This window comes from Salmo trutta, chromosome 35 (assembly GCF_901001165.1).
Source record: "Salmo trutta chromosome 35, fSalTru1.1, whole genome shotgun sequence".
Taxonomy (NCBI): Eukaryota; Metazoa; Chordata; class Actinopteri; order Salmoniformes; family Salmonidae; genus Salmo; species Salmo trutta.
In genome coordinates, this window is record NC_042991.1 from 837,687 (window position 1) to 850,516 (window position 12,830).

Consider the following 12,830-nt stretch of genomic DNA (forward strand, 5'->3'; position numbering starts at 1 on the left):
GCTGTAAAGCCTTTTTGAAATCGGACAAGGTGGTTAGATAAAGGAGAGTCTTGTATTTAAAATGCTGTAAAATAGTCATATGTTTGAAAAATGGAAGTTTTCGGATTTTAGCCTCTACGGGCTACGGGGGCAGTATTGAGAATTTTGGAAAAATATGTGCCCATTTTTAACTGCCACCTACACCAACTCAGAAGCTAGGATATGCATATTATTACCAGATTTGGATAGAAAACACTCTGAATTTTCTAAAACTGTTTGAATGGTGTCTGTAAGTATAACACAACTCATATGGCAGGCAAAAACCTAAGAAAACCTGAGAGAAAAAAATAATTTTGTGGCTGTACTATTTTTTTGAGTCATTGCTTATTAGATACCACAGTGAGAAAGGATTCATTTCGCAACTCCTACGGCTTCCACTAGATGTCAGTGATCTTTATAAAGTTGTTTGAAGCTTCTATGATGAACAGAGAGCAAATAAGAATGCAGTGAAGTTGACGTCCCTGGGATGTCGTCACTTCCATTATGGCCTGCACCTGCGCAATCATGAGACACGAGACATTTTTCAAAAACACAGGTGAGGTCGGGTTGAAACATTACTGATGTTTCACGTTAAAAATGGCTCTAAAGATTGATGCTAAACAACGTTTGACATGTTTGAACAAACGTAAATAGATTATTTTTGTAACTTTTTTAACTTTTCGCCGTGACTTCACACCCCCACCCCGCGCTACTTTTTAGTAGCCACCGAAGCACTAACAACATGGAACAACTTAGAGTTATTTGGACATCAATTATGAACTTTGTCAAAAGAAACCACATTTGTTGTGGACCTGGGATTCCTGGAAGTGCCAATGGATGAAGATAATCAAAGGTAATGGATTATTGACAATAGTATTATTGATATTACATGGTTACAAGATGATGCTAACATGTTTAGCCTACCCTTTTGTTCTTAGCACAGCACCCGGTTTATTGCAACTTGTGATTTCCCAGTAAAGTTATTTTGAAATCTGGCAAGACAGTAGCATTTACGAAATGTTAAACTATAATTATTTGAATGACAATATTATAATTTACCAATGTTTTCGAATAGTAATTTTGAAAATTGTAACGTTGTTCACCGGAAGCATTTCAGAGAAGAAAAAAATCAGAATTTCACCGCTACTGTAAAATGCGGTTTTTGGATATAAATATGAACTTGATGGAACAAAAAATGCATGTATTGTATAACATAATGTCCTAGGAGTGTCATCTGATGGAGATTGTCAAAGGTTGGTGCATAATTTTAGCTGGTTTCTGCTTTTGGTGACGCCTGACCTTGAATTGAAAATGGATGTTTGTACTTTTGTGGCTATGTACTGTCCTAACATAATCTAACTTTATGCTTTTGCCGTAAAGCCTCTTTGAAAATCGAACAATGTGGTTAGATTAAGGAGATGTTTATATTTTAAATGGTGTAAAATAGTTGATTGTTTGAGAAATTGAAATTATTAGATTTTTGATGTTGTGAATTTCCAGCCTTGCTAGCAATCCCGTCTCAGGGTTCATTGCTAACCCGTGGCCTCAACGACATGCTTCGAAGTACGGTAATGGAATATTTGTAATTTATTTGTCACGATACGCGTCCGCGCGTCACCCTTCGTTACCCTTCGGATAGTGTCTTGAACGCACAAACAAAACGCCGCTATTTGGATATAACTATGGATTATTTGGAACCAAACCAACATTTGTTGTTGAAGTAGAGGTCCTGGGAGTGCATTCTGACGAAGAACAGCAAAGGTAATCCAATTTTTCTTATAGTAAATCTGAGTTTGGTGAGTACCAAACTTGGTGGGTGTCAAAATAGCAAGCCCGTGATGGCAAGCTATCTACTCAGAATATTGCAAAATGTGCTTTCACCGAAAAGCTATTTTAAAATCGGACACCGCGATTGCATAAAGGAGGTCTGTATCTATAATTCTTTAAATAATTGTTATGTTTTTTGTGAACGTTTATCGTGAGTAATTTAGTAAATTCACCGGAAGTTTGCGGTGGGTATGCTAGTTCTGAACAAAACATGCTAATGTAAAAAGCTGTTTTTTGATATAAATATGAACTTGATTGAACAAAACATGCATGTATTGTATAACATAATGTCCTAGGAGTGTCATCTGATGAAGATCATCAAAGGTTAGTGCTGCATTTAGCTGTGGTTTTGTTTTTTGTGACATTATATGCTAGCTTGAAAAATGGGTGTGTGATTATTTCTGGCTGGGTACTCTGCTGACATAATCTAATGTTTTGCTTTCGCTGTAAAGCCTTTTTGAAATCGGACAGTGTGGTTAGATAAAGGAGAGTCTTGTCTTTAAAATGCTGTAAAATAGTCATATGTTTGAAAAATGGAAGTTTTCGGATTTTAGAGGAGTTTGTATTTCGCGCCACGCCCAATCATTGGATATTGGAGCGGTGTTCCGCTAGCGGAACGTCTAGATGTAAGAGGTTAAAATAAATATTAATCATGAGCAATCAACACGCTGCGCTTTGGTCCCCTCTCTACGACAGGCGTTTCACTCAAATATAAGACGAGTGATTATTTCACAGAAAATAATTATGTTCCTTGAGTTTTTTCAGTTTAGAGTGAGAAAAAGTAGAATTGGTGTCCCATCAACGGGACAGTTGTAAATTATGCAGCACCATGTGTCACGATCGCAGATTTTAGAGAAACAACAAATGTTGGTACATATAATTGTCTTATATCGGCTGAAAGCTTAAGTTCTGTTTAATATAACTGCACTGTCCAATTTACAGTAGATATTACTGCGGAGAAAATGCCATGATATTGTTTGAGGAGAGCTCCTAACAACAAAACACTTTTTTCACCGCAAAAGGTTTGATAAATTCACCTCTGTAGGTGAAATGTGTACTTACATTCTGAAATCTTGCTTTGATTTCTCATCCAAAGGGTCCCAGAGAAAACATGAAGTGTCATTTTGTTAGATAAAATGCTTTTTAATATCCTAAAAAGGTCCATATAGCATGCACGATCGATTCTGTATTTCCACTTGTTCAATTTGCAAAGAAAGGAATCTGTGAAAATCTAACACCAAATGTTGTTTCAACCAGTCAAATCACGTTCGTATGTATTCCTCAGAGATCCTAGAACATAACCAGACAGATATCCTATAGGACACCAAATTTGGTCAGAGAGCGACGCCTTCATGGCACGCCGATGACGCGGCTGGTCTTCATTTGATCGACTATCTTTGTCAAATAAGCACCAATCGGTGTCAAACAAAGCTAGCTAGGGCTTTATGGGAGTATCTGTATCTGTTGCAAAATGAAGGTGCTAACCTTTTGCGACAGCATGCCTTTTCCTTTTGCACAAATTATCAGAATATTCAGAGTTATGAAAACTGACTGTTTTGGAAATGTTGAACTTATAATATGGCTACTAATACTGTAAAGCTAAATCAAAGTCCAAACTTACAGATTTGACGATATTCTTGTAAAAAAATGTAATATGAATGCAACTGTCACGATTTGCCCAAATGTACCTGGGTGACTTCACACTAAATGTCAAGTCGTTCGTTCAAACTTCAAGTTATCCATCTGAAACTTTGCACATACACTGCTGCCATCTTGTGGACACCATCTAAATTGTGCCTAGACAGAGTCATGGCTGGAACTGGGACCTTTCTCTTGCATTTCAAAGATGGTGGTAGAAAAAAAACGCTTGGTTTTTTCTTTGTATTTTCTTCTACCAGATCTATTGTGTTATATTGTCTTACATTGAATTCACATTTCCACAAACAACAACAAGTTTCCTTTCAAATGGTACCAAGAATACGCATATCCTTGCTCCAGGGCCTGAGCAACAGGCAGTTAGATTTGGTATGTCATTTTAGGCGAAAATTGAAAAAAAGATGGCTATCCCCAGCTTACTGCTCTCTCATGTCTCTTCATTGAACAGAGCAGCCCAAGTGGAGCCATTGCTATGGATACTTACTGTACAGACTCCAAGCGCCAGGAGCCGAGTGCATGCAGCGCGAGCTGCATGCAGGGAGCGAGAGACAGAGGAGAAGCTAATGATTTAATAACGGAAGAAGTTATTTCTAATTTCAGGCAGGGCTGGGCCTTAAATTTGGAAAAAAGCAATCAGGCCTGGGTAGGGTAGGGCTTAAAATTAATGTCCGTGCATCGCTAGACAGCACATCCTTTGTATGGCTGGAGTACATATTAGCTACAGTGTTATGATGTTCAGAACTGTGTTTTCTGTTCACTGAGGAGGAGTGAGTAATGATGAACTCACCATGGCCATGTTTTAAACGTTTACATAATTACTGTGGATGACAAACAAACCTCTAGTAGCTTCATTTAATTCCTTATTGTATTCCCTGAATAATATGTGTCATTTTGATATGGGCTGCATTTAGCTCCTAGGTTTACTGGAGTGTTGTTGATGGGTAGTGGTTCGATAACCGTGCTGTAAAGCTTCAAGAATAAAGTCATAACCCCACTTTTTAACATTACACAAGTGTACAGGTCAGGACTGTATGGCTATGAGAAAAAGATATACAGACTCGCTTAGTTGTTGTGTAAGGGTGCGATAACAACGTTTACTAAATGTTTTTTTCAACCAGCAGTTTCTATTTCTACCATATATTGCTTTTTTTGTCGCTAAAATCACATTAGGAATGTTCTTTTTTTTTCAGGGGCAAGTCATATGTTCTCTTACGGGGGAATAATCCTTAATTCATTCAATTCAATTCCAATTTTTTCCCCAAGGCCATGACACCTCTAGTCCATTTAGCCCTTTTTAATAGAACGGTCATAAAGCCCCAATGACATTCTGCCTTTTAGAGGCTTGGAAACTTCAGGTGTCATTCTTGGAAATTGATTTAATCGATGTACAGCCTTGTACATGTTCACCTGTGTCAGTTGTTTTGCCTTTTTTACCTTCTTTCCTCCAGTTTAGTCCCAGTCACACCCCTTCCTGTTCCTTCCTTCCTCCCTCATCTCCTTTTGGCTGGACGTGAGTTATGGAGCTCTCTGTATGATGCCATAGGGTCCCTGACTAAGTATCGTGATAGAGACTGTTCAAGCACACACACACCAGCTCCACACTGTTTTGCTAAATCTTAAGCAATTTTAAGCTTTCACTCCATTTCTCAGTTTTATACTTTAAATACATGTTATTTGGAGAAGGACAGTAATTGCCTTGACATCACATTGTACTGTACACGCATAATCAATTACATTGGGAGCTGTGGAGGATGTACAGAACACAGAGAAACTGCATTGTTTAATTAAATTAACACAAGCTGACACACACACACACACAGTTCCCTAACCTGCCTCCCATGTACAATTAACACACACCGATGACACACCCTAATAATGTGACAAAAACACTTTTATTTTCTTCTCATTGACGTTTGTGGCCTCGTGTGCCTGCGTATGTACTTCTATTGTTTGACATTAACTCCTATCCCCTGATTCATTGAATAAATCTTCAGCTGAAAATTGCCTGTAGAAATTACCAGGGAGAGCGAGTGAGAGCGTGTAATTGCAGCCAAACACCCTCGCTTAGTGGCTAATTATCCATCATGGCCATTAGTACATTACCACGTTGCTACGGGGCAGAGAGGGAGGTGTATCTTACCAATCACACCTTGCGCCACCGCAACATGATACGACACTTGACACATAGACGCTAAATGCACACACACATGCGCACCCGCACCAACCAAACGATTATCTCTACAGCACCCACCTGCCACACCCCCAAACCGTGTAGTCATCATCATGATCTAGTCTGGTTTTAATTGTGTTTTCCATTCAGTGATGCTTTCATCTCATGAGCCCCTGGAGCTTTTCATGTAGATATAGTTTGATTCGATGATACATCTTCCTTTTCTCTCTCTCTATCCTCATCTTCCATTTCTCATCTTCCATTGGCACCTCAGACCAAGGTCTGATTTAAGATCGACATTGAAACGACTGACCACAGCAGAGGCTCAACTGACCAACACTATAGACCAATTTGACTCCCTGTTACACCTCAGTCCTGTGCATATTGTCTCCTTTCTCTTCTGTCTCTTCTTTCTCTCCTTCTGTCTCTGTCTCTCTCCCTCTACACTCCCCCCTCAGTTTCAGACCGGCAGGATGCCATCGACCAGTTTCTGCAGGTGTACCAGCCATTAGAGTCTAAGCCTCACCTCTGGGAGCTGCCCACTGACTTCTACCTGCACCAGAGGAACTCTATGGCAGTGTTTCCCAACCCTGGTCCTCGAGTACCCCCAACAGGACACAGTTTAGTTGACAGACTAGTCCTTGACAAGCACACGTCATTCAACTCAGTGAGGGCTTGATGATTAGCTGACAATTGAATCAGGTGTGCTTGTCCAGGGATACAATAAAAACGTGTACTGTTGAGGGTACTCAAGGACCAGGGTTGGGAAACACTGCTCTATGGTACCACCAATGACAGGCACAGGTACACGTATGCACGCATACAGTATGCACGCATACAGTACACACACATACACACACAGTTTTGTACAGCTAACCTTGTGGCGACACAGAATTCAGTCCCATGCAAAATCCTATTTTCCCTAACCCTTAACCATAACGGATACACATCATCATGGCAAGCACATAAAGTTTGTGCCTTTTGTTGCAGCTAGAACTGATCACTTGATCAGTGACAACTAACATGACCAGATGGAGCAATACAATTCAATTTCACACATCGCGCCAAAACGGCCCAATCACAGCTGTGTATGCAAACGAAATGATGACCGGTAGCAGGATTATCTAACAGTAAAAAAAAGGTAGCTACATGCCTTGAACAAAAAGGTTTCCTAATCATCTTGAAAAATAAATGGAGCCTAACGAGATTGAGCAGGTTCAGGAGACAAAACAGACACACACAGAGACAGAGCGAGAGGCCGGGTCTTCTGAAGACCATGAGGAAGAAAATCCCTGGCCGCATCTCAAAGAACACTTCAGCTTCAAGCAGAGAAGAGGAGACAGTGTAATTATGGAATGTAAGCTCTGCGTACCAAAGAGGGTGGAGGTGGCTGCCTACAAAAACTCTGCGTCAAACTTGAGAAAACATGTAATGGTACAAAAAGTAAAGTTTTAAATATATGTTATTGCCATGAATGGCGTTTGTTGTGTAGGTTATGTAATGTAGCTAACTAAGTGTTGCTACTAGCCAGTTGCATTCAATCTGTAGCATAATGCTAACTTTAGCTAGCTCATCCTGTTGCTAGCTAGTTAGAAGCTAACCCTGACCAACGTCTTTACACAGCTGAAGGAACTATAAGCTGTAATGCGGGCTACTACCGCATTGACATTATGGTGACTAGTAGCTAGCCATCCCCATAAGGTAAGTTGTTGAGGATAGCTAAAAGTGAAATTAAGGAACTTGTGAAGATAAAATAAAAGGACTAATTTTGAGACCTGGGATTTTTAGGTATGTGCACTATCTTTTTTTGCTTGCTTATCACCTAGCTATATCTGGTTGGATCACTGAGTTTTGAATAATAGCCAAAAATCATGTTTGGTAAAACTATAGTTGGGGGAAAGAAAGAACAATATTCCCCAACATCCGTATGTATTTGGACAGTGACATTGTTCTAAACATTCTGTAATTTCTAAATGGTTTATTTGATATGAATAAAAACACCTTATAGCTGACAGTCTGCACTTTAACCACATTGTCATTATATATTTTAAAATCCAATGTGCTGGACTACAGAGCCAAAACAATTTTTTTGTCATTGCCCATACACTTACAGATTGCACTTTATGTGCTGGTTTAAGTTAATTTGTATAAAACCAAACTGGTCAGGCTATATACATTTTGCCCAGATTGATGCAATAATTTTGTCCACAGAGGAAACATCCATTAAAGATAACAAACTACAATATGCTCACCTCTGCAACCACAACAAACGAACCAAGGAACTATCAAACACCTCTTCAACTTGCAAGCAAGCAAATATGTCTGAAATGATGGCAGTGGGAGGAGCCAGGTGCGTCTCACAGGCAACCGTTGACAAGCATGTCATTCATTTGATCTGTGAGGGCCAACAGCCATTCTCTGTGGTCGAACAACCAGCTTTTAAAGAGTTGGTAACCACCTTGCATCCTCAATGCAAAGTGATCTCCAGACCTACTGTTCGTTCAAGAATACATGAAGCTGCCAATCACATGAAGAAGACAGTTATGGCACACCTTGGCAGGGTAAATTATGTTGCCACCACCACTGATTGTTGGACAGCTCATCAAAGGAGTTACATCGGGGTCACATGTCACTGGATAGATGAAGAAACTCTGGTGAGACGTTCTGCTGCACTTGCTTGCAAGAGATTGAGAGGTTCCCACACATTTGATGTGCTTGCATGTGCCCCCGATGACATCTATTGTGCATACAGGATCAGGGGGAAAGTGGTAAGAACCACAACAGACAGTGGATGAAACGTCATCAAAGCATTCAATGTTTTTGGTGAGCAGAGCCAGGCAGTCGAGTCAGCAGACCGAGGCACAGATGCTGAAGAGCCAGCAGAGCAGGTTGAATACCAAGACACCTATTCCATCCTGGAAAATGACAGTGGCCTAGAATATCAACTCCCTCATCATCAACGGTGTGCATGTCACCTGCTGAGCCTCATTGCAACAACAGATTCTGCGTTGGCAGAAACAAATAGTGATAGCTACAAAATGTTGTCCAGGTGGTCTTTTGCCAAATGCCAAGCCATGTGGAATAAAACGGGCCGGTCAACCTTAGCTGCTGAAGTTGTAGAGAATGAGTGCAAAGTGCAGTTGATCTGTCCAAATCAAACACGTTGGAACTCAACTTACCTGGCTGTGGAGAGGATCACACGTATCATACAAGAGAAGGGGGAGGATGCCATAAGAAATGTGTGTGAAGAACTAAAAGTGAAAATGTGAGTAGCAATTCTTTGAATCAATGTAATGTTTTCCTATTACAGTAATGTTTATTGTCCATGAAATGTTAGAATTCTAAGAGGTATTACATTTACCTTACCTTATCTTTCAGGCTGAGCCCGGCAGAAATGTCCTTCTTGAATGAGTACAGCAAAGTGATAAAGCCTTTGGTCTCAGCTTTGAACATTCTACAGTCTGAGACCAACACGCATATGGGGTGGCTGCTGCCAGGGATTTTTTACTAAAAACAAAACTTCAAAGGCCGAAAGCATCTTGCCAAATGTGCCTACCCCTTATCAAAGCCATTCAGAATGGTCTCCAAATGCGCTTTGGAGAAATGATGGAGGAGCCACAGCTTATTGCTGGTGCAAGCTTTCTGCCAAAGTTCCAGACGTCTTGGACTGACAAAGCTGATGTCATCACAGCCGGTATGATTTCTTTACTCCAAAAGGTTTTAACCTCATTGTCCATATGATGATATCTTTTGGTCTTTGAGTCTTTTCTTTAACTGTTTTTTGTTATGTTGTAACGTTTGTCGTCGGGAGACGAGGAAGCGGACCAAAACGCAGCTGGGAGCGAATACATGTTTATTTAACACACTAGAATTAAACATGTACACAAAATCAAGTAAAAACTGCCAATACGTTACGTGCTCAAATAACGAGACAACAACCCACAAACATCGTGGGGGAAAAGATACTTAAATGTGATTCCCAATCAGACTTCACAAGCGACAGCTGTCTGATTGGGAAATCACCCCCGAGCCCAACATAGAAATAAAACACAAAGAAAGGCTATAACCAAAACATAGAAAATAAAGCATAGAAATGCCACACCCTGACCAAAATAGCAGAGTTCACCTGGTCAGGGCGTGACAGTACCCCCCCTCCAACGGTGCGTACTCCCGGCGCACCAAACTAAAGTCTATTAGGGGGGGGACCCGGGTGGGCGCCTCACCCTCGGTGGAGGCTCTGGCCCCGGGCGTGTTTCTCCCCCTGCCTCCACCCTAGCCCTACCCCTCTGGCCCGGACTGGACCACTGTGGAGCGGCATGCTCAGGCTCCGGAGCGGAGCCGTCGACCGGAACATGATTGGGCACCGGTGGACCAGACACGGGCCGTGCCGGACTGTGGACACGCACCGTGGGCTTGGTGCGGGGAACAGGAACGGGCCGGACAGGACTGTGGACACGCACCGTGGGCTTGGTGCGGGGAACAGGGACGGGCCGGACAGGACTGTGGACACGCACCGTGGGCTTGGTGCGGGGAACAGGGACGGGCCGGACAGGACTGTGGACACGCACCGTGGGCTTGGTGCGGGGAACAGGGACGGGCCGGACAGGACTGTGGACACGCACCGTGGGCTTGGTGCGGGGAACAGGGACGGGCCGGACAGGACTGTGGACACGCACCGTGGGCTTGGTGCGGGGAACAGGGACGGGCCGGACTGGGGACACGCACCACTGGCTTGGTGCGGGGAGCAGGGATGGGCCGGACTGGACTGTGGACACGCACCACATTCGCCCGGCAAGGGCGAGGTGCTGGCACAGGACGTGCTGGACCGTGACCGCACACCGGCGACACAGTGCGCATAAGCGGCGCCGGATATCCTGGACCGAGGAGGCGCACTGGAGGGCTGGAGTGCACAGCTGACATCACCCGTTCTGGCTCAACTCCCACCTTAGACTGGCAAGTGTGGAGCGCTGGCACAGAACGCACTGGGCTGTGCAGCCGTACCGGAGACACAGTGCGCGTCCTCGGCGCAGGATACATCGGGCCGAGAAGGGGCACCGGAGGCCAGGAGCGCTGAGCCGGCACAACACGTCCTCGCTGAACACTCCCCCTAGCCCGGCAAATGTGGGGCGCTGGCACAGAGCGCACTGGGCTGTGCAGGCGCACTGGCGATACCGTGCGCACCTCTGCCACCCAAGGCTCTTCCTCCACGCTGTCCCTACGCAGGTCCTCCAGGACCTGCCACATCTCTGCCTCCTCCTTCGCCGTTATCCCCCACGAGAGCAGTGGTCTGGGCTCTTCCTCTGCCCTTCCGGACCACCCCATTAGCCCCCCCAAAAAATTTTCTTGGGGGTGTCTTCCGGGCCTCCTCGACCGCCGCCTGCGACTCCTTCCACCGGCTGGCATCACCTCCTCGACCTGGGAATCCTTCCGCCAGGGTCCTTTCCCCGACATGATCTCCTCCCAGGTCCAGAACTCCTTCCCCTCGCGAGCCCATCTCTCGCGCTCCTTTTCCTCCCGCTGCTTGGTCCTGGTTCGGTGGGTTGTTCTGTAACGTTTGTCGTCGGGAGACGAGGAAGCGGACCAAAACGCAGCTGGGAGCGAATACATGTTTATTTAACACACTAGAATTAAACATGTACACAAAATCAAGTAAAAACTGCCAATACGTTACGTGCTCAAATAACGAGACAACAACCCACAAACATCGTGGGGGAAAAGATACTTAAATGTGATTCCCAATCAGACTTCACAAGCGACAGCTGTCTGATTGGGAAATCACCCTCGAGCCCAACATAGAAATAAAACACAAAGAAAGGCTATAACCAAAACATAGAAAATAAAGCATAGAAATGCCACACCCTGACCAAAATAGCAGAGTTCACCTGGTCAGGGCGTGACATATGTTTTTCTTTTTTTCATTATTTAAGTTGCGTTACAGGTGCTGGACAATAACCTTTGCATATAACTATGTTTGGGTACAGCCAGACATGGACTCACCTCAACATTAGAGAATTTGTCTGGTCTGAATGTATTTGAACAACTAAAATCAATCTCCGTATCTGAGAATAAAAAGTGGGGATGTCAGTGTTAGAGCTATTGCAATGCCAATAATATGATTGTGTTGCCAGCCACATACAACAGAGTTTGCTAAAACACTGAATATGTGAATGTTGTGTTGTTTCCAATGTACAGGTTTGGCATACCTGAAGAACCATCTTGACACAATCACACAGGACGAGACTGAGCATCTAAGGCATCATTCATCTGATGAAGAGGATTTCACCTCTTCACTGACAACCAAACGGTCAGAAGGTACAGGGGAGCTGGATGGGTATCTGGTTAGTCCATCGAAGAAAATGGATTTACTTCATTTGTTTCCGTCCATAAAGAAGTTGTCCCTCAAGCTCAACACAGGCCTGCTTGCATCTGCCTCCTGTGAGCTTCTTTTTAGCTGTGCTGGACTACTCTTCACTGCAAAGCGAGCCAGGATAGACTCAATTAACTTCAAAAATCAGCTCCTACTGAAACTGAATGGCAAATTCAGAGAGAAGTGAAGTGAGTTGAGAGTTAGTTCCACACAAAATATGCCTTTTGAACATTCCTTTGAAAAATTGTGTATGTGAAGATGAATATGAAATATTAAAATCAGCTGTGCTGGATCTTATCTTGTTGGTTATTTTCTGGTGTTTTATGGAACATTTATCCTGTCAAGCATCAAATGTAAGCAATATTACATATACAGTAGTATATATAAAAGTTGTTTTTTTTATATTCATTTGTTTGTGAAGCTTGCACTCAATTGCCACACCCTTTTCACATGAACTTCCATTCTTGTAAAAGGAGAATAAAAATAACCATCAAAATTGAAATAGAAAATTATTTTAGAAGTAACATAGTAACTTTGGCTCTGAGTACTTTTTAAATGTGCTAATTTTTACTTTTACTCTAGTAGTTTTTTACAGCACTCTTTCCACCCCTGCTTTTATGGTCTAATTACAGTACAGGTCTAATTGAAACGCCTATCAATATAACACGTTGTCATCCATACTCCCTCTGACCTGGCGGACTCACTAAACACAAATACTGCGTTTGTAAATTATGTCTGAGTGTTGGAGTGTGCCCCTGTCTGTCCTTAAATAAAAATAAACAAGGACATTGT

General features: G+C 42.9%; 1 pseudogene; it reads left to right on the forward strand.

The window, feature by feature from the left end:
• LOC115174385 (polyphosphoinositide phosphatase-like) overlaps positions 1 to 6,350 on the forward strand; it is a 47,399-nt pseudogene extending 41,049 nt beyond the window's left edge.
• Positions 6,351 to 12,830: the final 6,480 nt, after the last annotated feature.